Source organism: Hypanus sabinus, chromosome 4, assembly GCF_030144855.1.
Source record: "Hypanus sabinus isolate sHypSab1 chromosome 4, sHypSab1.hap1, whole genome shotgun sequence".
NCBI lineage: Eukaryota > Metazoa > Chordata > Chondrichthyes > Myliobatiformes > Dasyatidae > Hypanus > Hypanus sabinus.
Window position 1 is genome coordinate 2165310 of NC_082709.1, and position 19010 is coordinate 2184319.

The window sequence follows — 19010 nt, forward strand, 5'->3', positions numbered from 1 at the left end:
TTAATTTGTAATAGACATCCTTGGAGTTTTATAATAAACAATCACGGCATGAGAAATGTTAACACTTTTGCATTCAGAATGCTTTTTTGTGCTTTTTTGTAATGGTGCTGCTGATAAGGCAGGCAATATTAGCTTTTCTGCAAATGGCTGCGATGCATCACCGATGATTTTGAGCTGCTTCATCGCTCCAGTAAAGGTCCTTGAACAGTGTTGCTGGACAGCAGTTTCCAGTATTTAGACCCAAAGTAGACGAAGAATGGTGATCTTTTATCAGGCCATAGCGACTGGAGAATAACTTGTTGGTCACATACACCCGCCATCTGCACTTTGAACCCATGAACACTACCCTGGTATGTTTCTTTCTTTACTATTATTCTGAAGCAGTTACAAAGAAGGCACAACAGTGGCTATATTTCATTAGGAGTTTGAGGAGGTTTGGTACGCACCAAAGACACTCACAATTTTCCACAGATGTAACATTTAGCCTGGCTGCAGCACCATCTGGTATTGTGGAGCCAGAGCAGAAGCTGCAGAAAGTTGCAAATTTAATCAGCTCCATCATGGACGCTTAGACTCCCTAGCATCCCAGTATGGAGGACTACTGCACAGGACTGAAAGAAGCTGCAGAAGGTTGTAAATCTAGTCAGCTCCATCTTGGGCACTAGCCTACAAAGTACCCAGGACATCTTTAGGAAGCGGTGTCTCAGAAAGACAGCGTCCATTATTAAAGACCTCCAGCACCCAGGGCATGCCCTTTACTCACTGTTACCATCAGGTAGGAGGTACAGAAGCCTGAAGGCACACACTCAGTGATTCAGGAACAGCTTCTTCCCCTCTGCCATCTGATTCCTAAATGGACTTTGAAGCTTTGGACGCTACCTTACTTTTTTTAACATAAAGTATTTTTGCTTTTGCACATTTTTTAATGTTCTATTCAATATATATTATTGATTTACTTGTTTATTTATTATGTTTTATTTAATTTATTTTTTTCCTCTCTGCTAGATTATATATTGCATTGAACTGCTGCTGCTAAATTAACAAATTTCACATCACATGCCGGTGATAATAAACCTGATTCTGTTTCTGATCTTCAAGGAGTGATGCCTCAAGAAGGTGTCATCCATTATTAAGGACACTCATTACCCAGGACATGCCCTCTTCTCATTGCTACCATCAGGGAGGAGGTACAGGAGCCTGAAGGCACACACTCAGCGATTCAGGAACAGCTTCTTCCCCTCTGCCATCAGGGAGAAGGTACAGGAGCCTGACAACACACACTCAATGATTCAGTACAGCTTCTTCCCCTCTGCCATCAGGGAGGAGGTACAGGAGCCTGAAGACACACACTCAACGATTCAGGAACATCTTCTTCCCCTCTGCCATCAGGGAGGAGGTACAGGAGCCTGAAGACACACACTCAACGATTCAGGAACAGCTTCTTTCCCTCTGCCATCAGGGAGGAGGTACAGGAGCCTGAAGGCACACACTCAACGATTCAGGAACAGCTTCTTCCCCTCTGCCATCAGGGAGGAGGTACAGGAGCCTGAAGACACACACTCAACGATTCAGGAACAGCTTCTTCCCCTCTGCCATCACGGAGGAGGTACAGGAGCCTGAAGACACACACTCAGCGATTCCGGAACAGCTTCTTCCCCTCTGCCATCAAGGAGGAGGTACAGGAGCCTGAAGACACACACTCGACGATTCAGGAACAGCTTCTTCCCCTCTGCCGTCAGGGAGGTGGTACAGGAGCCTGAAGTCACACACTCAGCGATTCAGGAACAGCTTCTTCCCCTCTGCCATCAGGGAGGAGGTACAGGAGCCTGAAGACACACACTCAGCGATTCAGGAACAGCTTCTTCCCCTCTGCCATCAGGGAGGAGGTACAGGAGCCTGAAGACACACACTCAATGATTCAGGAACAGCTTCTTCCCCTCTGCCATCAGGGAGGAGGTACAGGAGCCTGAAGACACACACTCAATGATTCAGGAACAGCTTCTTCCCCTCTGCCATCAGGGAGGAGGTACAGGAGCCTGAAGACACGCACTCAACGATTCAGTACAGCTTCTTCTCCTCTGCCATCAGGGAGGAGGTACAGGAGCCTGAAGACACACACTCAACGATTCAGGAACAGCTTCTTCTCCTCTGCCATCAGGGAGGAGGTACAGGAGCCTGAAGGCACCCACTCAACGATTCAGGAACAGCTTCTTCCCCTCTGCCATCAGGGAGGAGGTACAAGAGCCTGAAGACACACACTCAGTGATTCAGGAACAGCTTCTTCCCCTCTGCCATCAGGGAGGAGGTTCAGGAGCCTGAAGACACACACTCAGTGATTCAGGAACAGCTTCTTCTCCTCTGCCATCAGGGAGGAGGTACAGGAGCCTGAAGGCACCCACTCAACGATTCAGGAACAGCTTCTTCCCCTCTGCCATCAGGGAGGAGGTACAAGAACCTGAAGACACACACTCAGTGATTCAGGAACAGCTTCTTCCCCTCTGCCATCAGGGAGGAGGTTCAGGAGCCTGAAGACACACACTCAGCGATTCAGGAACAGCTTCTTCCCCTCTGCCATCAGGGAGGAGGTACAGGAGCCTGAAAACACACACACAGCGATTCCGGAACAGCTTCTTCCCCTCTGCCATCAGGGAGGGGGTACAGGAGCCTGAAGACACACACTCAGCGATTCAGGAACAGCTTCTTCCCCTCTGCCATCACGGAGGAGGTACAGGAGCCTGAAGACACACACTCAGCGATTCCGGAACAGCTTCTTCCCCTCTGCCATCAAGGAGGAGGTACAGGAGCCTGAAGACACACACTCGACGATTCAGGAACAGCTTCTTCCCCTCTGCCGTCAGGGAGGAGGTACAGGAGCCTGAAGTCACACACTCAGCGATTCAGGAACAGCTTCTTCCCCTCTGCCATCACGGAGGAGGTACAGGAGCCTGAAGACACACACTCAGCGATTCAGGAACAGCTTCTTCCCCTCTGCCATCAGGGAGGAGGTACAGGAGCCTGAAGACACACACTCAATGATTCAGGAACAGCTTCTTCCCCTCTGCCATCAGGGAGGAGGTACAGGAGCCTGAAGACACACACTCAATGATTCAGGAACAGCTTCTTCCCCTCTGCCGTCAGGGAGGAGGTACAGGAGCCTGAAGACACACACTCAATGATTCAGGAACAGCTTCTTCCCCTCTGCCATCAGGGAGGAGGTACAGGAGCCTGAAGACACACACTCAATGATTCAGGAACAGCTTCTTCCCCTCTGCCATCAGGGAGGAGGTACAGGAGCCTGAAGACACGCACTCAACGATTCAGTACAGCTTCTTCTCCTCTGCCATCAGGGAGGAGGTACAGGAGCCTGAAGACACACACTCAACGATTCAGGAACAGCTTCTTCTCCTCTGCCATCAGGGAGGAGGTACAGGAGCCTGAAGGCACCCACTCAACGATTCAGGAACAGCTTCTTCCCCTCTGCCATCAGGGAGGAGGTACAAGAGCCTGAAGACACACACTCAGTGATTCAGGAACAGCTTCTTCCCCTCTGCCATCAGGGAGGAGGTTCAGGAGCCTGAAGACACACACTCAGTGATTCAGGAACAGCTTCTTCCCCTCTGCCATCAGGGAGGAGGTACAGGAGCCTGAAGACACACACTCAGCGATTCAGGAACAGCTTCCCCCTCTGCCATCAGGGAGGAGGTACAGGAGCCTGAAGACACCCACTCAACGATTCAGGAACAGCTTCTTCCCCTCTGCCATCAGGGAGGAGGTACACGAGCCTGAAGACACACACTCAACGATTCAGGAACAGCTTCTTCCCCTCTGCCATCAGGGAGGAGGTACAGGAGCCTGAAGACACACACTCAACGATTCAGTACAGCTTCTTCCCCTCTGCCATCTGACTTCTGAATGGACAGTGAACCCATGAACACAGCCCTCACTGTTTTTTCTATTTTTGCACTACTTGTTTAATTTAACTTTAAATAAATAAATAAATAAATATACTTACTGTAATTTAGAGTGTTTATTATGAATTGCAATGTGTTGCAGCCACAGAACAATAAGATTCACAACATATGCCGGTGATATTAAAGCTGATTGATCCTTCAAGAGGATGGAGTTGCTGTAGAGGAAGCCTTGGCAAGGATGCAATGATGAATTCTGTGGATGATACACACAGTGGTCACTGTACACTGTTGACGGGGAAAGCAAATATTTAGTGTTGTCAAATGGCTGCTTTGTCCCGGGTGGTGTCCACCTTCTTATGTGCTGTTGGAATTGCATTCTGAATGGACTAGAGAAGAAAATTTGATGTCAGTTTAACTTACACCTTGTAGAAGATGAAAAGACTTCAAGAGTTTGAATGGCTACATAAATACTATATCTACTGGGTAATGATCCAGATACCCATTAGATATAGAACTTATGTGGTCATTGTAATGCATAGAGAACATCACAAGTTTAATGGAATGGAGCATGGCACCCACAGTACGATTGAATAGCAAAGAGATATGGTTAGGATCTCAATGAATCATCATATTGAACAAAAAGTGCTAATTTCAATCACCATGTACACCAGGGTATATGTACAAAATTAAGGGGGGGAAGTTTAGGGGAAACATCAGGGGTAAGTTTTTTACACAGAGGGTTGTGAGTGCCAGGAATGACTTGCCAGGGATGGTGGCGGAGGCTAAAACACTAGGGGTATTTAAGAGCCTCTCGGGCAGGCATATGGATGAAAGAAAAATGGAGGGTTATGGGGTAGTGTGGGTTTAGTGCTTTTTTTTTAAGGATTATATGTGTCGGCACAACATGGAGGGCTGAAGGGCCTGTACTGTGCTGTAGTGTCCTATGGTTCTATGGTTCATGTATATGCCATTAAAGTCAAAGTAAATTAACAAACACGTGAAAGTCTGCATATGCTGGAAGTCCAAAGCAACTCTCACAAAATTCTGGAAATACTGGGTAGTTCAGCAAGCACCTTGACCTATTGGTCAGATATTGCCTGATCTGCTGATTTCCTCCAGCATTTTGTATGCATTGCAAGGTAAATTTATTATCGAAGTACAGATGTAACCTTGAGATTCATCTTCTTCCAAGCATTTACAGGAAAATAATGAAATACAATAGGACTTATGAAAAACCATATATAACAAAGATTGAGGAAAGAACCACTTAGTCTAACCTTTGTAGCACTTGATCCATAACTTCCAAGTTACACTCCAGTACAAGATAAATGTGTTCCCACACATAACTGTACTCCAGGTAGAGGGTTCCAGGTACTTGAAAATTTATTTCTTCATCTAACATCTTATACTGCTATCAATTATGTTGACTTTATGGCTGTTTTTCTTGAAGTCCCTCTGCTAAAGGAAATAGATCCACCCTGTTTTGTTCAGTCTCCATATAATTTTATTGCTGAATTAAATTTTGCCTCAGTTTTCTTTGTTATGGAAAAAACAAACCCTGCATATCCAATATTAACCCCATTATTAAAGAAGGGGAACATCCACCTCAATCTCCTCTGCAGTCACCACTGTGATTATGGCTTTTTGATATTATGTTGACAAGATGTGTATCTATTATTTAATCTATACATGAATTTGAATTATATACATTTGGCACAAATTCTCCCTATTCTTATACACTAAGATTTGCCGCATAAAGAAGACACTTGAATGAGTTTTTAACTATTTCATTGACCTGTTTTGTTAATTTACATTTAAGGATCTGAGGACGTGGAAAGAGCTCCATTGGCCCATCTGGTTTATGTCTACTCATTTGAATTGCTTAGTCCCATCGACCTACATCAGGACCATAGCCCTCCATACCTATCTGCACTTCTCTTCTACGTTGAAATTGAAATCACCTCCACCATTTGCACTGCCAGCTGTTTCCATACTCTCACCACACTCTGAGTGAAGACGTTTACCCTTAAACATTTCCCCTTTCACCCTTAACCCATGATATCCTAGTTTTACTACCACCCAAACTCAGTGAAAAGAGCCTGCTTGCATTTATCCTATCTATACCTTGGACATATATTCCAACTTCCTTTAATTCTTCCACATCAGTCAGTACCCTCCCATTTATTGTGTCCTCTTGCCTTGTTGTTTCTTTCAAAATGCATTACATTATTTTCCAGATCAAACTCCTTTTGCTACTTTTCTGTTCAGCTGACAAGACCATTGATGAAGCAGCTTTAAATATTTGGGTCCCGAACACTGGCCTATTGAGAAGATAGTCTATGTTTAAGCCTCTGACTAAATGCCTTAAAACCAGAACCATTTGCTATTGTGCCAACCAAGACTGCAGCCAACAGAACGTTTGTCCTCTTAGATTTCCATAACTCATTTTCCTAAAGTTCCTCAATGCTTTTCTCAGTTAAATGAGTTTTGAGGTCAAGGACAGTAACTCAAACTGCAGCTCTAGAACTTTTACCCATGTTTGGTGCCAAATATTTGTAATGGAAGATCCAGGTCAACATGAAATTAATCACTAGTGAACAATTTGCCACGTGATAGAATTGACAATACCTTTGCCTATATAAGTAGATTTTCACCAGTTTTAATTTTTTTGTGTAACATTGATACAAGTTTCAGTTGCTGATTTCCCTTTCTGGCTGGAATGACTAAATGATGCAGAAAAACAAAATTAAATTTTAAAGATTAGCTTTATTTGTCACATGTACATTGAAATTTCAAACATACTGGGAAGTGCATTGTTTGTGACAAATCAAATGAACAAGAATTATGCTGGGTGACATAGCGTTCCCACAATTCACTAACATTAACTGGATGCCGGAGCAACTAGAGGAAACCCACGAACAGGGAGAGCGTACAAACCCCTCTGAGACAGTGGTGGGAATTGAACCGTGATTGGTGATTGCTGGCTCTGTAAGGTGATGTGCTGACTGATACACTGCTTGCTGCTCCGCAAAGATAAATTTCCACATTGGGCATGATGGAAGTGAGTTTCAAAAATAGCTTTGCCAGCAAAATCAATTTTATAATCACTGACATTATGTTGTGAAATTTGTTGCTTTGGCAACAATATAATGCAAGGTATAAAAAAGTACTATAAGTTAGAAAATAAATAAATAAATAGTGCAAAAGAGGACGAATGAGATATTTGCTATTGTAATAATCATTAGGTGCCATTCGTAGTTACAGACTGCTACACCACTGTGTTTAGGGCAGCAAAGGTCTTACTCATATCAATCAGATAATTGATCATGGAACATACTCTGTGAGTCTCATGACTGCAGCTGATGAAACCACCCAACATCCAACCTGTAAATTTGGTGAATTTATATAATACAGTCACAGGGTAGAGTCTCTAAATTGTTCCTTGTTATGTGGTTTGAATCAGTGTACAAATGCTAACCATCTGTTGAACTGTTTGGGCATTCAGTCTTGTACCTGTTCAGTTTGGTAAGAGTCATTGAACAAAGTTTCACATTTTCATTTTCTTTTAACACCTGTGACTCATAGAATCATGACACAAATGTTGGAGGTATTGTGGCTAGTGTGGAGGGCTGTCAGAGGTTACAGCGGGACATTGATAGGATGCAAAACTGGGCTGAGAAGTGGCAGATGGAGTTCAACCCAGATAAGAGTGAAGTAGTTCATTTTGGTAGGTCAAGTATGATGGCAGAATATAGTATTGATCGTAAGACTCTTGGCAGTGTGGAGGATCAGAGGGATCTTGGGGTCCAAGTCCATAGGACTCTCAAAGCTGCTGCGCAGGTTGACTCTGTGGTTAAGAAGACGTATGGTGCATTGGCCTTCATCAATCGTGGGATTGAGTTTATGACCAGAGATGTAATGTTGCAGCTATATAGGACCCTGGTCAGACCCCACTTGGAGCACTGTGATTAGTTCTGGTCGCCTCACTACAAGAAGGACGTGGAAACCATAGAAAGGGTGCAGAGGAGATTTACAAGGATGTTGCCTGGATTGGGGAGCATGCCTTATGAGAATAGGTTGAGTGAACTCGGCCTTTTCTCCTTGGAGCGAAGGAGGATGGGAGGTGACCTGATAGAGGTGTATAAGATGATGAGAGGCATTGATCGTGTGGATAGTGAGAAGCTTTTTCCTAGGGCTGAAATGGCTAGCACAAGAGGGCTCAGTTTAAGGTGCTTGGAGGTAGGTACAGAGGAGATGTCAGGGGTAAGTTTTCATGCAGAGAGTGGTGAGTGTGTGGAATGGGCTGCCGGCAGTGGTAGAGGCGGATACGACAGGATCTTTTAAGAGACTCCTGGATAGGTACATGGAGCTTAGAAAAATAGAGGGTTATGGGTAACCCTAGGTAATATCTAAGGTAAGGACATGTTCAACACAGCTTTGTGGGCCGAAGGGCCTGTATTGTGCTGTAGGTTTTCTATGTTTCTAATCAGCCCAGTGGTCCAAAGGCTCCTACATTCAGTCTTGGAACACAACTTGGCTGTGGGTCTGCCTTTTGTTTTTAGGATGATCCAGGGCACTTTCCCACCACTGGAGGCATAATGGAGCAGTTTAGATGGAGCTGTGACCAGAATTGGAGCATAACCCACGTTCGTCAGGGCTGGGATTTTGCTGGTCTTGGGTTCTTATTATCAAATACTCTTCTACTATTTCTTCATCTCTTATGGAATGAAGTAAATGAGCTGAAGGGTGACATCTGTGATTTGGGAGAATTTTGGAAGAGGTTCAGCTAAACTTTAAATCCCTGTAGGAGTGTTGTTGAAGAGTCTTGACCAGAAATGTCAACTGCTTAATCTTTCCATAGGTTCTGCCTGGCCTGCTGAGTTCGTCGAGCATTTTGTGTTTGTTGCTTTGCATTTCCAGCACCTACAGATTTTCTCGATTTGGTGAATCCCTTTATGAATGTACGTATGGCAAGGGTAGTAATTCAGAGATTATTACGTTTTCTGGTTCTGCTTTTCAATTAGGACTGCAAAGGGAAGTAAGTTTTAAAGGAAGCTGTTTTAGCAATCTGTTTTTAGCTGTCTCCATAATCACTTTTTCTGAATGCTCTGTAAATCTTCATTGTATTTGTTAATTGGCCGCTGCATACATACAAGATTTAGTGGAGCATTTCAGACAAATTTGTGGTTATTACAATATCTGATTACTTCAAAGTCTGAAATAGTGCATCCCAGATGTCTTTGAATGGAGTTCATTATCACATCCAAATAAACACTGCTGTACTTTCATGTCCTTTAAAGCACAAAAAAAACTCAATCCTCTCTAGTTCTGATTTAAACAAACTCCCACGTTTTTTAATTGTTTATCACTTATGGTGACTCTAATCCTTAAAGCAGAGGCAGGTCCAACACAGAATCTGGAAGAAAGCTGCTGCACATCCATCCCACTATGAAAGGGAAGTAAGTGAAAAGAGGCCGATGACATTCTGGGTAGCTTAGATGTGGAATGAGCTGCCAGAGGAAATGGTCGAGATAGGTGCCATGTTTTGTAACTTCAAACACTAAACCAATTCAAAAGAAGATGCAAGAGTCCAGAATGTGAGTCTAACTTCATGTTTACTTTAAGTGACGTGCACCACCTCACGGGGAGCATAACGACATATGTAATTCATTTATGTTTTTATATAACCCGTAATGAATTATTTTAAGGAACAAGAATGCTTAATCAATCAATATATATACAAGAAGAAGAAGAAAGCCCTTAACTCCGAGTGGAGTCATTGGGACGCTGACGTGACAGTGTTTTTTTAGCAGGCTTCCTTGTTTTTACAAGGCCAAGTTACTAGCTCGACGCTCAACCCAGCACGGATGGAAAGCGTGCAAGGGAGCCAGCTGGATTCGAATTTAGGAGCCTTCGCTCCAAAGTCGGGTGCTGATGCCACTACGCCACCAGCCAGCTATATATATATATATATATATATATATATATATACACACACAATATTATTCAAATATTACTGAAATATTAAATACATAACAATAGGTGTAAATGCACCAGTTAGATGCATTTGAATTGATATGTGGAAGCTTAAGGGCCAAACACAACACCTGAGACTATCAGGGAAGATGCTGTTCCCAGAATGGATTAGATGGGCAGATCTGTAAACCCCATGACTCTATCATTTTCTATTGAACAAAATGGAGTGTAATTTAATTGAGAGGGAGTCAATAGCCAGTTTTTCCTTTACTATTAATGTCTAATAAAGGTTTGCATTGATTGATTTACACTTCTCCCAACATCTGTGCAGTGGTTTCCTCTTTGGAAATGGTATCATCTTTCACTTGTGTGAATACAGATCCATCAGCCCCAATACTTGTCAGCGATAAAATGAATAACCTAGTAAAGGGTGTTGATGTAGAGGCTCTACTATATGTAATTGAGGATTTAAATTAGTGTCCAAGAAGAAAAAGATGAAGTACTTTTAGACAAAATGAATATTCATAACTTTTAAAAGTCTATGTCATAGTTCATTTTGAAGTACATAGCTTCAAAAACAGAAAATGCAAAAACTCCTATTAAGTATGCAAATACAGTGAACATTATGCACACAGCAATGACACAAGATGATTGGTGATCTAATTTGTAGTTAATGGTAATTGTTAAGGGAGCAGTTTGGTGAGGAGACTGGAATAAAACTTTGATGATCTTTAAAAACCATATGAACAGAGAGAGAAAGTGCAATCTTATTTCCAAAGGTATCCACAGCAAAATAACATGCTCAGCTTTGTGAGTACTGCCTGTGCCTCAGATAGACATTGACATTCCTTCAAGTGAGTATGGTCTGAAAACTGCCTGTTTCTCTATTGCTTTCCTGTACCACCACATCGTATATAGCTCCTGTTTATCAATATGATCTAATAAAAATTCACAGTGAAATTGCAACAAGGTGGCAAAACAATGAGTAACCTCCAAGTCCAATAATTCTGAAACAAAAACTAGCAAACCCGAAGACCTGTGCTTAAATCTGATGAGGGAAGCTGTGGCATTGACGTTCAGTTAAGTTCCATTAGAGAAAGAACTACTCAGTACTATCAACAGACATTAACTCTTTAGGTAAATCTACCATTCTCACTTTACCTTGACTCCCAGTCCCAAACCCTATCCACTCACACACTCCCTCTACTCTCTCTCCAATCTTTCACTCACTCTCTCCCTAATCTTTTGCTCTTTCTCTCCAATCTCTCATTCTCTCTACTCTCTCCCTAATCTCTCACTCTCTCTACTCTCTTCACTTTCTTTACTCTCCTCTATCTTTCCACAGTTTTTTCACTCTCTCTTTCTCTCTCACTCTCTCCACTCACTACTCACCCTCTCTTTCTCTCTCCACTCTCCATTCTCTCCCCACTTTCTCCTCTCTCTCTCTCTCTCTCCCTCTCTCTATTGTCTCTCTCACTCACTCTCTCACACTTTGTCACATTTTCACACACTCACACAGAGTGATTATGAAATGACAGGCTGGTCAGAGAAATGACTTAAGTTTTAGGATGTGAAAAATGAGTAGGTAAAGCAAAACAGTTTTGCACTTGTGCATTTGCTTTTAATGTTTTTAATCGCAAGTAAGTTCACAATAAATTACAGACTTTGAGTTCAATGTATCTTCTGTACAGAACCACATCCTTTACTGATAGTGAAAATTTTACACTAATTATTATGATATTTGAAGAAATGCTGCTTGCATTCTTTGTTTAACTTTTCTGAATAGTTTGTTGTTAAGGGGATTAAAGCACTTACATCATTTAATGCAACGTGCAAACTTAATAATGGAGAAAGATAACTCCCATAGTGGTGCACTTTGCTTCAAGATTAGCAATTAATTATTTAGAGATCTCATGTAGGGGTACTGAACTTTGTCTATTGATTAATTTCTTGAAATCACAGTGCAAGGAAATGTAATGTCCTTCTCCAGTTCTCATTCATTTTTCCATTTTGTACTATCCTTCAGTATATTGATTTACAGTGCATCTCCTTTGAACTTACCTCCTCTCACCTCAAATTCATGCCTGCTGGTACTAGACCCTAGGAGAAAAGATATTGGGTGTCTATCAAAACTTATAATTGTATAAACTCTATCATGTCTCCCATTAAGCTACACTGCTTCAAAGAAAACAACCTCTCCTGATGGCATTAACCCTCTAATCCAAGAAAGGTCTCAGCTATTTACTCTTTTCCATGGATTCTGCCTGACCTGCTGAGTTCTTCCAGCATTTTGTATGCGTTGCTTGGCTTCGTAACGAACTTCTCCTAAACCTACCCTATTTTTCCTGCAATGGGACAACCAGAACTGAATAGAATTCTCTGGAAGCGTCCGAACCAGAGTTCTGGGATGCTGCAACAATGCTCTGTATGTTTTTATAGCAGTCTCTGTTGGTGTGTCATATCAACTCCCATAAAAACATTTCAGACTTCTCAACCTTCCTCCAGAATGCAAGCCTGTTTCTTCCCAACCGAATACAAGATATCACTCATTGGGTTCAGTGCTGGCAGAATTCTTATGCTGCCTATTGATCAGGTATTGATCACAATTCTGGTCCAGACAAGAGACTGACAAATTCTGTGCAAATGAGCCTGGAGAGTGAAAATCTCCCACTTTCCTGCAATCAGCCTACTCCAGAGAACATTTGCAAGCTCCTGTACCATACTTTTATAATTTGCCTTGCCAGATCCATAAGACAGAGAAGCAGAATCAGGCCAAGTCTGCTCCATCATTTAATTGTGGCTGATTCTCAGCCAAACTTCCTGGCCTTCTCCTGTAACACTTGATACCATGTCCAATCAATAACCTATCAAGCTCTGCCTTAAATACACCCGAAGACCTGACCTTCATAACTGCCCGTGGTAATAAATTCAACAAACTCAACACCCTCTGGCTAAAGAAATTTCTCTGCATTTCTGTTTTAAATGGATGCTCCTCTATTCTGAGGCTGTGCCCTCTTATACTAGACTCCCCCGCCATGAGAAACACAAATGATGCTCAAAGCTGCTGCGCAGGTTGACTCTGTGGTTAAGAAGGCGTACGATGTATTGGCCTTCATCAGTTGTGGAATTGAATTTAGGAGCCGAGAGGTAATGTTGCAGCTATATAGGACTCTGGTCAGACCCCACTTGGAGCACTGTGCTCAGTTCTGGTCGCCTCACTACAAGAAGGATGTGGAAACCATAGAAAGGGTGCAGAGGAGATTTACAAGGATGTTGCCTGGATTGGGGAGCATGCCTTATGAGAATAGGTTGAGTGAACTCAGCCTTTTCTCTTTGGAGCGAAGGAGGATGAGAGGTGACCTGATAGAGGAGTACAAGATGATGAGAGGCATTGATCGTGTGGATAGTCAGAGGCTTTTTCCCAGGGCTGAAATGGCTAACATGAGAGGGCACAATTTTAAGGTGCTTGGAAGTAGATACAGAGGAGATGTCAGGGGTAAGTTTTTTATGCAGAGAGTGGTGATGTGTGGAATGGGCTGCCAGCAAAAGGAGGCAGATACGATAGAGACTTTTAAGAGACTTTTGGACAGGTACATGGAGCTTAGACAAATAGAGGGCTATGCATAACCCTAGTAATTTCTAAGGTAGGGACATGCTCGACACAACTTTGTAGGCCAAAGGGCTTGTATTGTGCAGTAGGTTTTCTAGGCTTCTATGTTTCTAACATCCTTTCCACATCTACTGTCTAGTCCTTTCAACATTCGAAAGGTTTCAATGAGATTCCCCCTCATCCTTCTAAATTGCAGCGAGTACAGACCCAGAACAATGAAGTCACCTGTTCCTTCAACTAAATCATTGATAAACAGCATAAAAAGAAGCAGTCCCAACACCGACTCTTGCGGAACGCCACTAGTCAGTGGCAGGCAACCAAAAAAGGATCCTTTTATTCCCACTCACTGAATCAATCAATGCTCTCACCATGCCTCATGTGTAGCACCTTGACAATGGCCTTCTGAAAGTCCAAATATGCAACATCCACTACATCCCCTTTATCTATCCTACTTGTAATCTCCTCAATGAATTTCAACAGGTTTGTCAGGTAGGCTTTCCCTAAAGGAAACCATGCTGACTTTGTCCTGTCTGGTCCTGTATCACCAAGTACTCCATAAACTCATCCTTAACAATTGATAACATCTTCCCAGCCGCTGAGGTCAGGGTAACTGGTCTATAATTTCCTTTCTGCTGCCTTCCTCCTTTTCTAAAGAGTGGAGTGACCTTTGCAATTTTTCCAGTCCTCTGGCATCATACCAGAGTCCAATGATTTTTGTAAGATCATCATCCACAATCTCTACCACAACCTCTTGCAAAACCCTGGGGTTCAGTTCATCTGCTCTGGGCGACAGGTTCCATTAAGTCTTTCAGTTTTTTGAGCTCCTTCTCCCTTGTAATAGTAACAGCACTCACTTCTCTTTCTTCGTATCTTTTAACATCTGACATACTAGTGACTTCCACAGTGAAGACTGATGCAAAATACTCATTTAGTTCATCAGCCATCTCCTTGTCCCCCATTGTTATTTATCTGGTCTCATTTTCTCAACTCTCTTTTATTTTTTATGTACTTGAAAAAGCTTTTACTATCTACTTTGATATTGTTTGCTAACTTGCTTTCATATTTCATCTTCTCCCTCCTGGTGATCCTGTAGGGTTTTAGAGACTTCCCAATTCTCTGTCTTCTCACTAATTTTTGCTTTGACTTTAGCTTTGACTTCCCTTGTCAGCCACAGTTGTACTATTTTGCCATTTGAGTATTTCTTCATCTTTGGAATACATCTATCCTATATCTTCCTCATTTTTCCAGAAATTCTCACCAGAGCTGCTCTGCTGATATTCCTGCCAGCAGCGTCTTCTAATCTACTTAAGCCAACTCCTGTCTATACCACTGTAATTTCCTTTACTCCACTGAAATACTGCTACATCAGACTTTACTTACTCCCTATCATCTTTCAAGTTGAACTCAATCATATTATGATCCCTGCTTCCTAAGCATTGTTTTACCTTAAGCTCTGTAATCACTTCTGGTTCATTACATTACACCCAATCCAGTATAGCTGCTCCCCAAGTAGGCTCAACTGCAAACTGCTCTAAAAAGCCAGCTCAAAGGCATTCATCAAACTCAATCTCTTTTGATCCATTACACATCCCATTTTCCGAGTTGACCTTCATGTTAAAATCTGGCATGTCTATCATAACATTGCCCTTTTGACACACCTTTTCTATTTCCCCTTGTTATCTGTGATCCACTTCTCAGCAACTGTTGGGAGGTCTGTATATAACTGCCATCAAGGTCCTTTTCACCCTTTTAATTTCTGAACTCAACCCATAAGGATTCCGATCCTTTGTCACATCTTTCTATTATTATTTCAGTGCTGGCCACAACATCATACCTGACAATCTGTAATAGTGGAACAAGATCATCCACCTTATTTTATTCCTCTGTCACCTCTGCGTAATGAGAGACGCAGAGGTGGCAGAGGAACTGAATGCGTATTTTGCATCAGTCTTCGCAGTGGAAGACATCTGCAGTATACTGGACATTCAGGAGTATCAGGGAAGTGAAGTATGTGCAGTGAAAATTACAACTGATGAAGGTGTTCGGGAAGCTTAATGGTCTGAGGGTGGATAAATCTCCTGGAGCTGATGGAATGCACCCTCGGGTTCTGAAGGAAGTAGCTGGAGAGATTGCGGAGGTTTTAACAATGATCTTTTAAGAATCAACAGATTCTGGCATTGTACTGAATGACTGGAAAATTGCAAATGATACTCCGCTTTTTAAAAAAGGTGAGAGGCAGCAGAAAGGAAACTATAGACCTGTTACCCTGACATCAGTGGTGGGGAAGTTGCTGGAATTGATTGTTAGGGATGAGATTACGGAGTACCTGGAGGCACATGACAAGATAGGCCAAAGCCAGCATGGTTTCCTGAAAGGAAAATCCTGTCTGACTAATCTACTACAATTTTTTGAGGAAATTACAAGCAGGGTAGACAAAGGAAATACAGTGGATGTGGTGTACTTGGATTTTCAGAAGGCTTTTGACAAGCCGCACATGAGGCTGCTTAGCAAGATAAGAGCCCATGGAATTACAGCGGAGTTACTAGGATGGGCGGAGCATTGGCTGATTGGCAGAAAACAGAGAGTGGTAATAAAGGGATCCTATTCTGGCGGGCTGCCAGTTACCAGTAGAGTTCCACAGGGGTCAGTGTTGGGACTACTGCTTTTGACGATGTATGTCAATGATTTGGACTATGGGATTAATGGATTTATGGCTAAATTTGCCAATGATACAAAGATAGGTGGAGGAGTGGGTAGTGTTGAGGAAACAGAGAGCCTGCAGAGAGACTTAGATAGTTTAGGGGAATGGACAAAGAAGTGGCAAATGAAATACAATGCTGGAAAGTGTATGGTCATGCTCTTTGGTGAAAGAAATAAGCGAGCACACTATTATTTAGATGGAGAGAAAATTCAAAATGCAGAGATTCAAAGGGATTGGGAGTGCTTGTGCAGGATACCCTAAAGGTTAACCTTAGGCTGAGTCAGTTGTGAAGAGGGTGAATGCAATGTTGGCATTCATTTCTAGAGGTATAGAATATAAGAGCAGGGATGTGATGTTGAGGCTCGATAAGGCACTCGTGAGACCACACTTGGAGCATTGTGTGCAGTTTTGTGCTCCTTATTTTAGAAAGGGTGTACTGACATTGGAGAGGGTTCAGAGAAGATTCAGGAGAATGATTCCAGGAATGAAAGGGTTACTGTATGAGGAACATCTGGCAGCCCTTGGGCTGTATTCTGTGGAGTTCAGAAGAATGAGGGGGGGATCTCATTGTGAATGTTAAAAGGCCCAAAAGTGTATGGTCATGCACTTTGGTAGAAGAAATGAAAGGGTTGACTATTGTCTAAATTGGGAAGCTCACTCTGTAAAAGGGCTGGATGGTTTAGAGTTTGTGAAATGTGTGCAGGATAGTTTTTTGCAACAATACATAGAAGTACCGACTAGAGATGGGGCAGTGTTGGATCTCCTGTTAGGGAATGCGATAGGTCAGCTGACAGATGTATGTGTTGGGGAGCACTTCGGGTCCAGTGATCACAATAGCATTAGCTTCAATATAATTATGGAGAAGGACAGGACTGGACCTAGAGTTGAGATTTTTGATTCGAGAAAGGCTAACTTTGAGGAGATGCGAAGGGATTTAGAGAGAGTGGATTGGGTCAAGTTGTTTTATGGGAAGGATGTAATAGAGAAATGGAGGTCATTTAAGGGAGAAATTATGAGGGTACAGAATCTTTATGCTCCTGTTAGGTTGAAAGGAAAGGTTAAAGGTTTGAAAGCACCATGGTTTTCAAGGGATATTAGAAACTTGGTTCGGAAAAAGAGGGATGTCTACAATAGATATAGGCAGCATGGAGTAAAGGAATTGCTTGAGGAGTATAAAGAATGTAAAAGGAATCTTAAGAAAGAAATTAGAAAAGCTAAAAGATACAAGGTTGGTTTGACAAATAAGGTGAAAGTAAATCCGAAAGGTTTCTACAGTTATATTAAAAGCAAGAGGATAGTGAGGGATAAAATTGGTCCCTTAGAGAATCAGGGTGGTCAGCTATGTGTGGAGCCGAGGGAGATGGGAGAGATTTTGAATGATTTCTTCTCTTCGGTATTCACTAAGGAGAAGGATATTAAATTGTGTAAGGTGTGGGAAATAAGTAAGGAAGTTATGGAACCTATGACAATTAAAGAGGTGGAAGTACTGGCGCTTTTAAGAAATTTAAAAGTGGATAAATCTCCAGATCCTGACAGGATATTCCCCAGGACCTTGAGAGAAGTTTGTGTAGAGATAGCAGGAGCTCTGACGGAGATCTTTAAGATGTCATTAGAAACGGGGATTGTGCTGGAGGATTGGCGTATTGCTCATGAGGTTCCATTGTTTAAAAAGGGTTCTAGAAGTAAGCCTAGCAACTATAGACCTGTCAGTTTGACATCAGTGGTGGGTAAATTAATGGAAAGTATTCTTAGAGATAGTATTAATAATTATCTGGATAGACAGGATCTGATTAGGAGTAGCCAGCATGGATTTGTGCGTGGAAGGTCATGTTTGACAAACCTTATTGAATTTTTTGAAGAAGATACGAAGAATGTTGACGAGGGTAAAGCAGTGGATGTAGTCTATATGGACTTCAGCAAGGCCTTTGACGAAGTTCCACATGGAAGGTTAGTTAAGAAGGTTCAGTCATTAGGTATTAATGCTGGAGTAATAAAATGGATTCAACAGTGGCTAGAAGGGAGATGCCAGAGAGTAGTGGTGGAAAATTGTTTATCGGGATGGAGGCCAGTGACTAGCGGGGTGCCTCAGGGATCTGTTTTGGGCCCAATGTTGTTTGTAATATACATAAATGATCTGGATGATGAGGTGGTAAATTGGATTAGTAAGTATGCCGATGATACTAAGGTAGGAGGTGTTGTGGATAATGAGGTGGGTTTTCAAAACTTGCAGGGAGATTTATGCCGGTTAGAAGAATGGGCTGAACGTTGGCAGATGGAGTTTAATACTGAGAAGTGTGAGGTTCTACATTTTGGCAGGAATAATCCAAATAGAACATACAGGGTAAATGATAGGGCATTGAGGAATGCAGTGGAACAGAGGGATCTAGGAATAACAGTGCATAGTTCCCTGAAGGTGGAGTCTCATGTAGATAGGGTGGTGAAGAGGGCTTTTGGAACACTGGCCTTTATAAATCAAAGCATTGAGTACAGAAGTTGGGATGTAATGTTAAAATTGTATAAGGCATTGGTAAGGCCAAATTTGGAATATTGTGTACATTTCTGGTCACCGAATTATAGGAAAGATATCAATAAATTAGAGAGAGTGCAGAGACGATTTATTAGGATGTTACCTGGGTTTCAGCACTTAAGTTACAGAGAAAGGTTGAACAAATTAGGTCTCTATTCATTGGAGCGTAGAAGGTTGAGGGGGGATTTGATTGAGGTATTTAAAATGTTGAGAGGGATAGATAGAGTTGACATGAATAGGCTGTTTCCATTGAGAGTAGGGGAGATTCAAATGAGAGGATATGAT

The 19010-nt window shown here is 42.3% G+C and overlaps 1 protein-coding gene and 1 long non-coding RNA gene across 2 annotated transcripts in view; one reads left to right on the forward strand and one right to left on the reverse strand.

Annotated features, from left to right (window-relative positions):
* LOC132392447 (uncharacterized) overlaps positions 1–6618 on the reverse strand; it is a 36345-nt gene extending 29727 nt beyond the window's left edge. The window contains exons 1-2 of the long non-coding RNA XR_009511540.1: positions 6540–6618; positions 4013–4297 (exon numbers count right to left, since the gene is read on the reverse strand). This is a non-coding gene — a long non-coding RNA (uncharacterized LOC132392447). The remainder of the gene's footprint in view (positions 1–4012; positions 4298–6539) is intronic.
* The window catches only part of nckap5l (NCK-associated protein 5-like), a 954759-nt gene that overhangs the window by 145115 nt on the left and 790634 nt on the right, over positions 1–19010 (forward strand). The gene's annotated exons all lie outside the window — the stretch shown is intronic.